We start from the raw sequence: 15,894 nt of genomic DNA, 5'->3' as shown, positions 1-15,894 counted from the left end.
CCTGCATTCATCTAAAGGATAAATTATTTTCTCTCAGGAAAAAAAAAAGGGGGGGGGGCAGAAAAGAGATGGATTCCAAGAAGTCCATAGTGTAGGAAGGAAGAAGCACCAGTGAGAATGAAGGAGCTGTGCTGAGGCTGAAGTCTCTTTTCTGATCTCTACCAGGTTTCAAGGGACCTTTAAATGGTCAGAGCAGGGAAATGAGGGAGGAGAAAGAGAACTGCAAGACTCCTGGGCCCCAGGGGCAAAAGACATGGGTCTACTGACATCTCAGTAACGTACCAGTGTATCAGGCAACATGCCACGGGTACCAGCCCTAGGACTACTACTGTCTGAGCCAGTCTTTGACCTTTTTCTATTCTCTCTGGATCTCAGGGGAGTTGTGTCCAACAGGCTAATGGATTTCTTAGGCTGGCTTCCATGTCTAGTGGCTTCTGGCTTAGTTCAACTGATGGGAGAAAAAGGGTGGAGACTGAGGGTGGCACTGGGGAGAAGTAGAACGTTTCTCTTCTCTGTTTCAGAGCATCGGTGTTGGTGTGTCCCCATGAAGATGTACTGGCTACAGTTCTGGCTTGCCAAGACCAACATGGTCCCTGAGTCGTAGTAATGCTGTCTCCTTTCCCTATGCCCTCAGTAGAGGAGTGGAATTTGCTTCCTGATGTATTAATAGTAATCACCAAGTTGCCTAACCACTCCTTGTTTGGCTTTTCAGCTATTCCGTAAAATTTGTATCACATTCTCTGTATTTCAGTTCCCTATATAATACATTTGTGGTGTTTATACACCAGGTGATTGGTTCATTTTTCCAGTCAAAACTTCATGAAACCAAAGACATTTTACATTCTATTTAATCCTTACAAGTTCCCTGGAAGGTAGTAACCATTACTTCCATTTTACAGATGAGAAAAAGCAAAAGTCTATGAATTTAAGGTCTTTAACTCAAAGTCACAACACTGGTACGTGTTCTAGCCATGATTCCAATCCAGTTCTGAAATACCTTTAAGTTGCTCTTCCTACTGGGGAAATGTCAACAGCAGGGGGGGGGAAAGCAAAAACAAACAAACAAAAAAATCCAGGCCTAAAAACAGCCATATAACTGCAGCATAGTTGTCCCAGGCCAGAACAGTGCATTATAGGGAGCTCCACCCACACTGAGTGCTGAGAGCCTGAGGGGGAGGTGTCCTTGCTTCAGAGCAAAGCACCCTGCTCCAAAGAAGCAATGCCTTCTCCAGCCTTGGACACCTGCGAAGACAGGAGAGAGAGCTGTTATCAGACAAGATGTATGTCTAAGCTTAACTCTCCTAACAACCTAATTTTTACCTTTGCCATTTAAAAATAGTTTCTATCTTTTGTCACGTTGTCTCAGACTTACAGACATATTTAAGACAGGGACATTATATTATCTTAATAGTAATAATTAACCCCTTGTATTCACTCTTTATACTGCCTATAAAATATTACATCAGAGACAGTCCTGTTTAGTTACTGGCTTCTAAGTGCTGATTTTTCACAAAATGACATGTTAGGACAATAAAAGAGAGCTGAAAAATCTGTTAAAGGATACCTTCGTAATACCTTTCACACCACTAGAGATATTCCGAGACCTCATTATTCCGATAGAGCATAAATAAGAGGAGGTTTGGTTGTTGTGAAACAAATAGTTGCTCATAACAATTCAGGCTGGTTGGTTTCCATTCTATTATTAATCCTTGACTTTCTAAGTGCCAATAAACTTTCTATCTAATAAATGCGCCATGTAAATTGTTACCATAAACTCAATTACAAGGATAAATGTATGTGTATACCCAACACTGAAATTCTTCATGAGTACACAGACTAGAAGGGACACTAGTTCTTTCAAAACAAATAAAACAAAACACCAGCACATATCCTTGGTCCAGTTTTCTACCCAATGAAACAAGAAAGATTATGCAAAAAAAAAAAAAAATAGACATCATTTTAAAGATTTAAAAAGTCCTCTGGGTTTTTGTGTGTGTGCTCCACTCCCTGCTCCCCATCCCCACGTCCTTATTTCTCTGAACGAAACAGCCTCTGTTGCTCTGCCGGTCTCTTCTTTCATGTGCTGCAGAACACCTGGTGGCCAATTGCTAGGTAGAGGATAATTAGCCCCTCAATTATCACCAGTTTATTTTCACCTGTTCCACAGGCAGTTCCTAGAACTTGAAGCTTGTCTAATTAGTCTTTTCTGACCCATTCCCCACCATCAGACTCAAGAAATAGCCCTTCCACTAATTAATTAACCCGTGGTAGGCCAGTCCTCCAGCTTTGGTCTCCACTCCTGTTGGAATCATTAGAATCAAATGAACAAAGAAACATCATGGGATAGGGTAATAAGAAACTAAAAAGTTCTGCCTTCCTTCTCTCTTTGCCAACCTTCAGAGCCAAATTATAGAAACCTTAAGCATAGTGACATTTAGTCAGACACATATGTGCTTGCTGTTGAATGTCTTGAAAGAGCAAAATAGCACTGCCAGGATTATCAAGTTCAGTTCTCCAAAATGCCGAAGGAAATATGGTGTTTATTTTATATGCAAAAGGTGAAAGAGATCAAAAAGAATCCAAATTTTAAAATAGAGGCCAAAATCTCAACTTGTAAAGATCTTTTCATGATACTGTGATTGAATCTAACAAATTCTTCTTTAATTTGGTAGAGAATGAATACTTTTTTCCAAACGATTTTATTCATATGTATAGAAATTCTTATTTTGCTTTATCACACAAGTCAATAGAGAAGTCCTGCAATGATTTCTGTAAGGTTAAGGGATGGCTCATGTTTACTTACTCATTCAAAAAGTATTATTGGATATCTACTTTATATAAGGCACACTGTTAAGCCACAAGGACACAATAACAGATGGTCCTTGCATTTATAAAGCTGAAAGTCTAATACACCTCAAAATATAATCTATTTTTAAAGAGTGTATTGAATCCATACCCATGCTTAAAATTTGACAGAAAACATTCCCCTATGTGCTAGACATGTGTTATATTTTAGCCTGCCATTTTCTCTTCTTTCTTCCCAATAGTATTCCAAATTCCCTTGAAGAACAACTTCTCTTATGCCACATAGCTTGGTTCAGAGCTGGGCACATGATCCAGATTTAAACCAGTGAGAGCCAGGCTTAAGACATTTGTTCCACTGGTAGCTCTCTCACCCTCTTAAAATTAGAGTATATGAGGTCTTGAGGTAATGCTGCCAGTTTTTAACCATAAGAGAATAAAGCTAAAGCTACAGTAAAGAGTATAGCTACAAAATAAGGGACAAGAATCCTGGTAACATCCTTTAAATCCTGTTTCAGTCATTTCAGGCTTCAAAACCATTTGGATTTGAGCTTAGGTCAATTTATCCAAAAGTGTGCTAATTGATAGAAATGTATCCTTAATATCACACACAAAAGTTTAAGAATTAAGGTATTCTTAAAGAGGACCTGCGTCTTATCTATATGTGAACTTTTAAGCATTCAGATAGGAAGATATTTATGATCTATTCGTATTTTTATACTTGTTTTTCACCTGTAAACATACCAGTTCATTTCTAGACTGTGCATTTGCTTGTATGAATCTGGTAAATCATATCATTCTACAAAGTGTGTTGCCAAAATGCTGTATCCTTTGTTCTTATGCCATAAAATGGGCCTGTAAATGGTTTTTAACACAGCAGCTATTATTCTGTCAAATCAGATAATGTTAGATGTACCTCCATGACTTCCATTCATTCCACAACTACTTACTGAACAATAATAAATGCCATGGTATTGGTGATCCAAAGTTAAGCAAGAAGGGTTGCTATTTTCAAGGAGCTTTTCTGGGCTCTTTAGGAGAGCATAAAGTGATACAAAGGGGTGACTAAATACTGGGTGACAACTGCTTTGTAGGTTTAAATCTCTCAAGCGCTACATCTAATAAGGTGCTACTCTTTTCACCACTTCTCACATCCAACCTATCAGCAAGTCCTTTCAGTATAGCCCTCCAATTCTCTCCCAGTTTGGACCATTTCTCCTAGCACCATTCTTGAAAACCCTAATTGAAGCCATCATTATTTCTTACCTCTACTACTGCTCAGTCCCTAGGTTGGGAAGAGCCCCTGGAGAAGGGAAAGGCTACCCACTCCAGTATTCTGGCCTGGAGAATTCCATGTATAGTCCATGGGGTCACAAAGAGTCAGACACAACTGAGCAACTTTCACTTCACTTCACTACTGCAACAATGTCCCAGCTAGTCTCCTTGTCTCAACTCTTGTAACCTCAAAATTCCCAGGCTCTTCTCCATACAATAGCTCAAATGATCTTTAGACAAGCATAAAGCAGGTCAATACACTCTGCTGCTTAAAACACTTGAATGTCTTTTCACTTTTTTTATAGAGGAAAAAAAATCTAAATACCTTTCCACACCCAAGCAGGCCCTGCATGACCTGACCCTTACCCACCGTTTCAACATCAGTTCCTACCTTGTTCTCCCTATCCGCCTCATCCAGCCACAATAACTTTCACTTTATACCTAAGAAGTGCCCAAACCATTCTCATCTCAGGGTCTTTTAACTTGCTTTTCTGCCTGTAATATTCTTCTTTTATCATGAATCTGGTCTCACCTCTTCTAACAAGTCTTTCCCGACCATCTTAGCTGAAGTAACTGCCCCTATACCACCACTCCAACCTAATCATTGCCACATTTTATTTTCTCCACATTATTATGTCAAATCAGATTCTTCATTTAATTTCTTACACAGTGATTATTGGCCTTTCTCTGCCCTCCACAGTATATAACTTTCCTCTTTGCTTTTAGTCAGTGCCAAGAATGCCTGACTCCAGGCAGCATTCAGTACAAATTTACTGAATGAATCCAAGATTACAGGTGAGACTGAGCTCAAACTTAGAAATTCAGGAAATAGGTTAGAAAGTTAGGGAAGACAAATTTTTTGATAAATGAAACTACTAACTGAATAGAATATAGAATATATGAGTTAGAGGGAAAATTTGAAGAAAGCACAATAACTTGAGGGATTAAACATGTTTCCTGCAATATCATTCTTCAAAGCAAACTGACCAGTAGACCACAGAGTAGAATAACAATGAATAGGAATAAATTAGACTGTAGGAATGTTCTAACTAGTGTTGCTGTGAGAGTCTTGTTTAACATTATTATCAATCAGCTGGAAAAGAAAATACGAATCACATTAAGGAACTGCGCTTGCATGCTTAGTCACTAAGTCATGTCCAACTCTGAGACCACATGGACTGTAGCCCGCCAGGCTCCTCTGTCCATGGGATTTCCCAGGCAAGAATATTGAAAAGGGTTGCCACGTCCTTCTCCATGGGATCTTCCAGACCCAGGAATCGAACCTCTATCTCCCGCACTGCAGGCAGATTCTTTACCACTGAGTCACCTGGGAAGCCCAAGGGAACTGTAAATAATGCTAAATTGAGTTTTGCCTTAAATATCAGTAAGGATCCATATATAGGTCTTTAGTTTCTTTAGGTAGATATATTCCTAAGTATTTTATTCTTTTCATTGCAATGGTGAATGGAATTGTTTCCTTAATTTCTTTTCTACTTTCTCATTATTCGTGTATAGGAATGCAAGGGATTTCTGTGTGTTGATTTTATATCCTGCAACTTTACTATATTCATTGATGATCTCTAGTAATTTTCTGGTGGAGTCTTTAGGGTTTTCCATGTAGAGGATCATGTCATCTGCAAACAGTGAGAGTTTTACTTCTTCTTTTCCAATTTGGATTCCTTTTATTTCTTTTTCTGCTCTGATTGCTGTGGCCAAAACTTCCAGAACTATGTTGAATAGTAGCGGTGAAAGTGGACACCCTTGTCTTGTTCCTGACTTTAGGGGAAATGCTTTCAATTTTTCACCATTGAGGATAAGAAACTAAAGACCTATATATAGAAAACTATAAAACACTGATGAAAGAAATCAAAGAGGACACTAATAGATGGAGAAATATACCATGTTCATGGATTGGAAGAATCAATATAGTGAAAATGAGTATACTACCCAAAGCAATTTACAAATTCAATGCAATCCCTATCAAGCTACCAGGCACATTTTTCACAGAACTAGAACAAATAATTTCAAGATTTGTATGGAAATACAAAAAACCTCGAATAGCCAAAGCAATCTTGAGAAAGAAGAATGGAACTGGAGGAATCAACTTGCCTGACTTCAGGCTCTACTACAAAGCCACAGTCATCAAGACAGTATGGTACTGGCACAAAGACAGACATATAGATCAATGGAACAAAATAGAAAGCCCAGAGATAAATCCACACACATATGGACACCTTATCTTTGACAAAGGAGGCAAGAATATACAATGGAGTAAAGACAATCTCTTTAACAAGTGGTGCTGGGAAAACTGGCCAACCACTTGTAAAAGAATGAAACTAGATCACTTTCTAACACCGCACACAAAAATAAACTCAAAATGGATTAAAGATCTAAATGTAAGATCAGAAACTATAAAACTCCTAGAGGAGAACATAGGCAAAACACTCTCAGACATAAATCACAGCAGGATCCTCTATGATCCACCTCCCAGAATGCTGGAAATAAAAGCAAAAATAAACAAATGGGATCTAATTAAAATTAAAAGCTTCTGCACAACAAAGGAAAATATAAGCAAGGTGAAAAGACAGCCTTCTGAATGGGAGAAAATAATAGCAAATGAAGCAACTGACAAACAACTAATCTCAAAAATATACAAGCAACTTCTGCAGCTCAACTCCAGAAAAATAAACGACCCAATCAAAAAATGGGCCAAAGAACTAAATAGACATTTCTCCAAAGAAGACATACGGATGGCTAACAAACACATGAAAAGATGCTCAACATCACTCATTATTAGAGAAATGCAAATCAAAACCACAATGAGGTACCACTTCACACCAGTCAGAATGGCTGCGATCCAAAAATCTGCAAGCAATAAATGCTGGAGAGGGTGTGGAGAAAAGGGAACCCTCCTACACTGTTGGTGGGAATGCAAACTAGTACAGCCACTATGGAGAACAGTGTGGAGATTCCTTAAAAATTGCAAATAGAACTACCTTATGACCCAGCAATCCCACTTCTGGGCATACACACCGAGGAAACCAGAATTGAAAGAGACACATGTACCCCAATGTTCATCGCAGCACTGTTTATAATAGCCAGGACATGGAAACAACCTAGATGTCCATCAGCAGATGAATGGATAAGAAAGCTGTGGTACATATACACAATGGAGTATTACTCAGCCGTTAAAAAGAATTCATTTGAATCAGTTCTGATGAGATGGATGAAACTGGAGCTGATTATACAGAGTGAAGTAAGCCAGAAAGAAAAACACCAATACAGTATACTAACACATATATATGGAATTTAGGAAGATGGCAATGACGACCCTGTATGCAAGACAGGGAAAGAGACACAGATGTGTATAATGGACTTTTGGACTCAGAGGGAGAGGGAGAGGGTGGGATGATTTGGGAGAATGACATTCTAACATGTATACTATCATGTGAATTGAATCGCCAGTCTATGTCTGACGCAGGATGCAGCATGCTTGGGGCTGGTGCATGGGGATGACCCAGAAAGATGTTATGGGGAGGGAGGTGGGAGGGGGGTTCATGTTTGGGAATGCATGTAAGAATTAAAGATTTTAAAATTTAAAAAATAAAAAACTAAAAAATAAAAAAAAATAAAAATAAAAATAAAAAATAAAAAATAAAACAAAAAACAAAAACAAACAAACAAACAAAAAAATATCAGTAAGGATCCAATTAGCAGGTAATAGCAATTACATAAAAAACCTAAGTTGACTAAAACTTGAGAATTGAATTCTTTTAAAATATATATATTAGCATAAAATTCAGCTGAATCAAATAACTCATCAAGCAGGAGAAAGTTAAGGAGTTAAAAGAACCAGTGGTAGATACTGGGCATAAAATTAGATACCGTTTGATAATCCAAAAGAATATATATTTTTAAATTTTCTGAATACATGAGACATTTATTGAGTGTCTACTATGTAAGGAATTATATGTATGTTTATTTTATGTTAAGTCTAACTTCTCAAAGGTTCATCTCCATTTCACATATAAGAAAACTGGGAGAACTGAGATTCAACCTTCATCAACTTATTCCCAAAGTTCTTTTTCATCATTAACATTTTCCTATTGCAAGCTCTAGTATATACAGCATTGTACAGGGATAATCAGAAAATACCATTTCACTTCACTTAAGACAGGGACACATTCAGTAGTAAATAAGAGAACTTTAAAAAGGATTCCTGAATGAAAAATAAAACAAACAAAAATAATTGAACATTTTTTCTAGGTCACAGCTAAGAAAGCTGGAGAAGGCAGTGGCACCCCACTCCAGTACTCTTGCCTGGAAAATCCCATGGACAGAGGAGCCTGGTAGGCTGGAGTTCACGGGGTCGCTAAGAGTTGGACACGACTGAACGACTTCAGTTTTACTTTTCACTTTCATGCACTGGAGAAGGAAATGGCAACCTGTTCCAGTGTCCTTGCCTAGAGAATCCCAGAGACGGGGGAGCCTGGTGGGCTGCTGTCTATGGGGTCGCACAGAGTCGGACGCGACTGAAGCGACTTAGCAGCAGCAGCTAAGAAAGCAATAGTATGAAAAAATAAAAAAATATTGACCTACAACAAGAAGGAAATATTTATAAACTAAAATTAAGATCAGATTAATTTATACCAGAGAGCAAAGAAAAACACTACCTGCCAACAAACTTGTAAAAAGTAGCTTCCCTTTACTGTGGCATTTAGAAGCAGATTGATGAATGAATGAGTGCATGGATGAATGAATGAACAAAGATACTTTAGCCTGCATTGTTGAAAATATCCTTGAAGTGGCAGAATAAGGGCTAGAAGGAAAAACTCAGAGATGAATTTAGAATCATTACTTTTTTCTTCCTCTGCCAAGAATTTTATGTTTCTCAAGTGATTCTGTGTTACCTTTTCAGCAAAGTAAATGAGGTTTTAATTGGTTCCTTTCCTTGAACTAGAAGATAGGCTCAGGTATCGCTATCAGTGGGAACTTCTTCACCAGTATTTTATATGAACTTGGACGCTATCTCTATAGTATTTTCAGCCTTCACATTTTTAATTTTTGTCAGGCAGTACTGTAACAAGATCCCCTAAGTCAATGTGTTACCTGAAAGAAAAAAAAAAAAAACTGAAATAAAAGAAGCATCCATATAAAGTAAACAAGTTAGAAAGGCTCATTTTTCATGTGTTAACTAGCCTCCACACAACTGTTGGCTGTGACAACAAATGATTTAATGAGTCCAATTTAAAATGGCCTTGTCTGTGCGAGATAGATGTCTTGGAAAATACTTTTTAAAAATCTCACAGCTATAGCAAAGTCTGCTTCGATATGCCCCGAGAAAATATCTGCACAGCAGTTCTATTTTTTTTCCCACTGAATTTCGTATAGGCCAGATATCAAACCAGTAACAAGAAGAAGCATAATATTTACATTGTATATGTGAACATTCCTAATAGCAACTGTTAATATAATGTTTCAGGAATATCCACTCAAGAAACCATAAAGGTTTAACAACTGTGTAGAAAAGTGATTAGTCAACAAGAGTCTTTCTGAACTACATGTTCATCTTCTTTTCAATCATTTAAACAGCCCATCAGAGTGATGCTTTGTTAGTAAAGAAGGGTAATAAGGAATGTGATGGGTATACTGGGCAATGACAGGAAGGAGACTCATCTCCAGGCTTGGGTACTATCTATACTATGGCATTTGATTTTAGAAAGCTTGCAAATGTATTTGATTGAAGAGATGAAATCTTCCCAAATCTGTTTCCTGAGTTCAGAAATACATATCTTCCTCCTCATGTACATTTCTTAGGTATTTTAAGATTTATGAGCAGGTTAAAAGTGTTACCTCTGAATTCACATGATGCTCCCTTTCATATAAAAAAACACCTCAGCTTTGGCAATAGATAAAACACATTATACAGCACATGAGAAGGTCAGGTAAATTCAATTTTGTCAAATGACCTGCCTCAGCTCAAACCTCAGTGTCTTGTTTTGTTCTTAGAACAGGAATAAATCTAAATTTGATTAGTTTAAATGTGTTTCTTTATACTTTAAATGTCTGGATAGGGTATTATCTAGAATTAAGCATCAAAAATAATATTGACTAGGACTTCCCTGGTAGTCCAGAGGTTAATACTCTGCACTTCCGCTGCAGGGGGCGCAGATTTGATCCCTGGTCTGAGAAGTTCCACATGCCCCGTGGTTTGCTAAAAAAAAAAAAAAAAAAAAAAAAACAGAAAAGAAATTAAAAAGATAATAGTAATATTGACTAAAGTTTACTTAAAATGTTTTAAGAGTCCAGGAATAAGAGACATGAACATCAATACTGAAAGATTTATATGTTGAGAGCAGATGTGATTCAGAGCCAGTCACATGATAAAATTATTCAAGAAGTCAAGGAAAGAAGAGGCAGCAGTGTCAAAATATTTTCACATGAAAAAAGTAATTAACATACACTGCATAAATTAAAGCAATATAGACAAACAGATGTAGCCATAATACAAAAACCTTTTCAAACCAAATTTTAGTTTAAATAAATACGGTTTATGCAAGGAGAAAATCTTAAACTACCTATTTACCAAAGCTATACATATGTGTCTTTCCTGACTTCTGCAACAATCACTAGGAAACCAACAGGAAAGCGAAAAGGTGGAACAAATGCTACCAGGAAGACTAAGCAAATTGCCAACTGTCTAGTCTGTACAGGGCATTAACTTCACCATGCTGAGCTCTTGTTTGTGGTCCAAATCTCAGACCAGCATTGCAGCAGGCTATTCTTTGCCTGGAATTGGTAGAAAACAAATTTCAAAATGTCAAATGCTGTGTGCTATTTTCTCACTCCATATTTGTCTCTTCAGACTGGAATTTTTTTGTTTGTTTAAGAAAAAGAAATTTAATCTACCAGAAAAAAAACAAATGTTTTTGTTTGGATAACTATGAAAATATCCTCAATCCTCAATAATATCCTCAATAAGATATATGATGCATAAGCCCCAAAATAGTTCTGTCATATTTGAAATGGAAATAGAATTCTAACCCTCAATTATGTGCATTCATTTATCATGATAAAAATAAGTCATTAATAACTGATACTTTCTAAGTTTTAGTCCAGCATCTTTGACAGGATCAAATAATATACGTTGACCCATACTTTGTTCTCTTTAGCATGCAACCTCCCCCTTCTACTTTCATTCTCTCTTCTGTCATCTTCTCTGATTTCTCATTTTAACAATATTATATAAATTGCCTAATAGCATGAATCTCTTGTGGAGAAGGCAATGGCACCCCACTCCAGTACTCTTGCCTGGAATATCCCATGGACAGAGGAACCTGGTAGGCTATAGTCCATGGAGTCGCGAAGAGTTGGACACGACTGAGCAACTTCACTTTCATGCATTGGAGAAGGCAATGGCAACCCACTCCAGTGTTCTTGCCTATAGAATCCCAGGGATGAGGGAGCCTGGTGGGCTGCCGTCTATGGGGTCGCACAGAGTCGGACACGACTGAAGCGACTTAGCAGCAGCAGCATGAATCTCTTGTGGAGAATCTCTTTTTCCTTGAGTTTTTGTTTCATCTAAGTTTTGATTTGTCTTATGCATTTTCCTTTTTTTAAAAAAAAAAAAGGTTTTTTTTAAGTTGCTTAGATAGCAGTACCAAGTCACTTCTTTCATCTGTTCATCTTCGGTGGTTTTATTCCAGTTCTCTAATTTATCCTTTATCTTCTATAGTAAGTGAATTTTTGATTGCTTCTTTTAATATCAGAAATCAGTTTGTCTCCTCTTCTAAACTACCTATAGTTTGAGGTGTTACAGTGTTTTATGTTCCATGTGCATTTTCTATAACCTAAGGACACAGTAGTATGGATGAGGTGAAAAGATCAAAGTTGGCATGAACTAAGCTGCAGTCTCTTCTGTAATCCCTCGGTTCTCCTCTTCCAGAATTTGTTAAATGTACTGTACTGGAGCTAAATTACTCTAATTGTAGAAAACATGCCATTCCCCTAGAGAATAGTCTTAGACTTCCTGTTCATCTTTAAAATCAATATTAGAGTTGCTTTTCTCCAATATCCATTCTCTTTTCATAGTAATAAAACTCCTGATATTAAGGTGTGCTCTTGCTGATCAGAAGAAAAACTACATTTCTGTACCTGCCTTGCTTTTGAGTATAGTTATTAATCTTTGGCTGGTGGGATGCAAGGAAAGTATATGAAATCTTTCAAGAACCTTCCTTCAGAGACAACTTGTTCTTTCCTCCATCCCACTGCTTAGACCTCTTACAAGAAGTCAAGCCAGCAAACAGTGGTGCATCAAGAGGAAAGAAGCCTCAGATCACCCATACACAATGGCATAACCAGGGCTACCTAGTGCAACATTTAAGTGTGAAAATAATACAAAAACATCTAGAATAGCTATTAGTTCCCATTTTCTGTCATTTACATCGTTTGACCTTAACAATACAACTTCAGGAAAAAAAAAATCAACACTTGTTCATTTCCATGGTTTCATATAGTGAATCAACCAGTTTGAGAAAGGAAGACCTAAGAATATGCTACTAAGTTTTACTTTCTCAAGATATGAAAGAAAGAACTAATGCGAATTCTCAGGACTTTGTTAACATTCTCAAATGTGTTCTCAGTACTGAAGACAGGACTGCCCCTATGGAAATCTTCATTTCCATGGCTGCTGCCTTTCTGAAATGTCTATTACTGTACTATTTCCATTTTTTCTTGATGGTAGTTAATTACTAGAATTTTTGGTTGAGTTTTTGTTCATGTTTTTATTTTTCCCTTTCTATTTTTGGTTTGTAATATTAGAGATCCTGTGATATAGCTCAATTCTACATCTCCCCAAAGCCCAAGGTTCCATTTTTGTAGCTTTTGGGGAACTTGTTTACCTTTTATCTGGGCCTAGTGAGAGCTATGTTGTAGGGAAACACATTTTTTGAAAATGGGAATCAGGGCATGTGACCCCTTGGATGGTTCACTTTAGGTACCAATGTAACTGGACCACCTGGGGGTGCCCAGATATTTGGTCAAACGTTATTTTGGGTATGTCTGAGAGGGCACTTCTGAGTGGTATAAACATTTGTAGCCTGGGTTAAGCAGATTTCCCTCTCTAATGTTGGTGGGCTTCATCCAATAAGTTGAAGGCCTGACTAAAATGAAAAGACTGACTCTCTTTGAATGGGAAGAAACTCTTCCTAACTAACCGCTTTCAAGGTGGGACATCACTTTCTTCCTAAATTCAAACTTAAACATTTGCTTTTCCTGTGTCCTGAGGCTGCCGACATTTGGTCTGGAACTATACCATTGGTTCCCCTGAGTCCCCAGCTTACTAACTTCAGATTTTGGGACTTTTCAGGCTCCATAGTGCATGATCCAATTCCTTATAGTAAATGCATATATTTGGAATATATATATATACACACACATATATATATTCGCTATTGATTCTGTTTCTCTGGAAAACCCTAATACAGTTTCCAGCACTTCTCTTCACTCCAAACAAAACAGTGATTCCAATGAATAAGTGAGTATAACCTCCAAGCAAAGCCTGGCTATGGATAGACATATCTTGGGACCAAGAAACAAAACCTATTACAGTATTTTACATGATGAGGTCACAGCCAGGCCAAGGCTTAGACTCATACATGTCTGTCATATGGAGTTAGATGACATCCTACACATTTTTTTGACTGATTTACATGGGGGTTGATTTACAACATGATGAGAGGAATTCAGATTTACAGACATAGACAATTTTTCTGGACTAGATTGGAAAGGGAGAAAGTAAGATTGCCAGATGGCACAGAAAGCTGGCAAAGATCTTGAGAAAGAATTCATACCAAGAGAAGAAAGAATCTGGAATGGCAGTTTCACAACAGGGTTTGAGGATCAGATGACAGCAAATATATAGTGAGGCAGCTGATAAAGAAATCTCATCCCAATCTGGCTACCTTTTTGGCAATGTACACTCCACACAGATAAAGGATCAGGATCATGAGTTTGAGACTAGAAAGTGAACCTCTCCCTAAGTAGCTTAACATTTCAGGATTCAAACCACCCCCAAACTATCCAACTGAGCATTAGGTATACTCAGCCACTCAGTCGTGTCCGAACATTTACAACCTCCTGGACAGTAGCCCACCAGGCTCCTCTGTCCATGGGATTTCCAGCAAGAAATTTCCAGCAATTTCCAGTATTCCAACAAGAATACTGGAGTGAGTTGTCATTCCCCCCTCCAGGGGATCTTCCCAACCCAGGGATTGAGCCTGTGTCTCCTCCATTAGTAGAAGGATTCTTTATCACTGAGTTACCTGGGAAGCTTCAACTGAGTATGCTATACATATTTTTTTGCTCTCACAGGAGACTGCCAAATTTTATAGCAGAGCATCAGAACTGGAGTGAATCAGCAGGGGCCTGAGTGAATGCAGAAGTACAAACGAAATGACATGATAGAAGCCTGTATTAATTCATGAACTTATGTAAGAAACTCTTCTGGATTCCCAAAGATATTTGCAGAATGGTGGGACTGTGAAAGTATTGGAACACTTGAATCAGCTTTAGAAGTGAAAATCTTCAGTTCAGTCGCTCACTCGTGTCCAAATCCTTGTGACCCCATGGACTAAAGCACGCCAGGCTTTCCTGTCCGTCACCAACTCCAGGACGTTACTCAAACTCATGTCCATAGAGTTGGTGATGCTATCCAACCATCTCATCCTCTGTCATCCCCTTCTCCTCCCACCTTCAATCTTTCCCATTATCAGGGTCTTTTCAAATGAGTAAGTTCCTTCTCATCAGGTGGCCAAAGTATTGGAGTTTCAGCTTCCAATGAATATTCAGGACTGATTTCCTTGAGGATTTAGTTGGATCTCCTTGCAGTCCAAGAGACTCTGAAGAGTTTTCTCCAACACCACAGTTCAAAAGCATCAGTTCTTCAGTGCTCAGCTCTCTTTATAGTCCAACTCTCACATCCATACATGACTACGGGAAAAACCACAGCTTTGATTATACAGACCTTTGTCGGCAAAGTACTGTCTCTGGTTTTTAATATGCTGTCTAGGTTGGTCATAACTTTTCTTCCAAGGAGTAAGCATCTTTTAATCTTATGGCTGCAGTCACCATCTGCTGTGATTTTGGAGCCCCCCAAAATAAATTCTGTCACTGTTTCCACTGTTTCCCCATCTATTTGCCATGAAGTGATGGGACCAAATGCCATGATCTCAGTTTCCTGAATGTTGAGTTTTAAGCCAACTTTTTCACTCTCCTCTTTCACTTTCATCAAGAGGCTGTTTAGTTCCTCTTCACTTTCTGTCATAATGGTGGTGTCATCTGCATATTCGAGGTTATTGATATTTCTCCCGGCAATCTTGATTCCAGCTTCTGCTTCATCCAGCCCAGCGTTTCTCATGATGTACTCTGCATATAAAAGTTAAATAAGCAGGGTGACAAAATACAGAGTGAAAATCTTGGGTACTGCTAAATTGACCACATTCATACCCAAAGATTAGTGAGATTTTGGAATGTTTGGGGGATAATATGCTTCTTCTGGACCTCCCACAGTACTGTCTTAGACACAAAAATCAACCTGCGTTGTTCTACTTTCTCTATAAGAGAAGAATCTGGAGATTTAAGATTCAAAAGAATTTATACTTCATATCTTAGTCTACTTGATCATACTCTTATGATTAACATTCTAATTAAGATGGAGACATTTTTAAGATTCAGGGAGTGTTTTCTCAAATTTAACTTCTGCAATGCATAGTTCTATCCCAAGCCTTTTAAGAAACTTGATGGGAATTATAGTAAAAG

The 15,894-nt window shown here is 37.9% G+C and overlaps 1 long non-coding RNA gene across 1 annotated transcript; it reads right to left on the bottom strand.

The window, feature by feature from the left end:
- Nucleotides 1-830: 830 nt before the first annotated feature.
- Nucleotides 831-15,543, bottom strand: LOC132659292 (uncharacterized). The gene is made up of 3 exons (XR_009599532.1): nucleotides 14,400-15,543; nucleotides 8,988-10,291; nucleotides 831-1,242 (listed from the first exon to the last, which is right to left on the bottom strand). It is a non-coding gene; the product is annotated as an uncharacterized LOC132659292 (long non-coding RNA).
- Nucleotides 15,544-15,894: the final 351 nt, after the last annotated feature.

This window comes from Ovis aries, chromosome 1 (assembly GCF_016772045.2).
Source record: "Ovis aries strain OAR_USU_Benz2616 breed Rambouillet chromosome 1, ARS-UI_Ramb_v3.0, whole genome shotgun sequence".
NCBI classification, from domain to species: domain Eukaryota; kingdom Metazoa; phylum Chordata; class Mammalia; order Artiodactyla; family Bovidae; genus Ovis; species Ovis aries.
The sequence above is the reverse complement of the archived record's forward strand: the minus strand, read 5'-3'. Positions and strand labels throughout refer to the sequence as shown.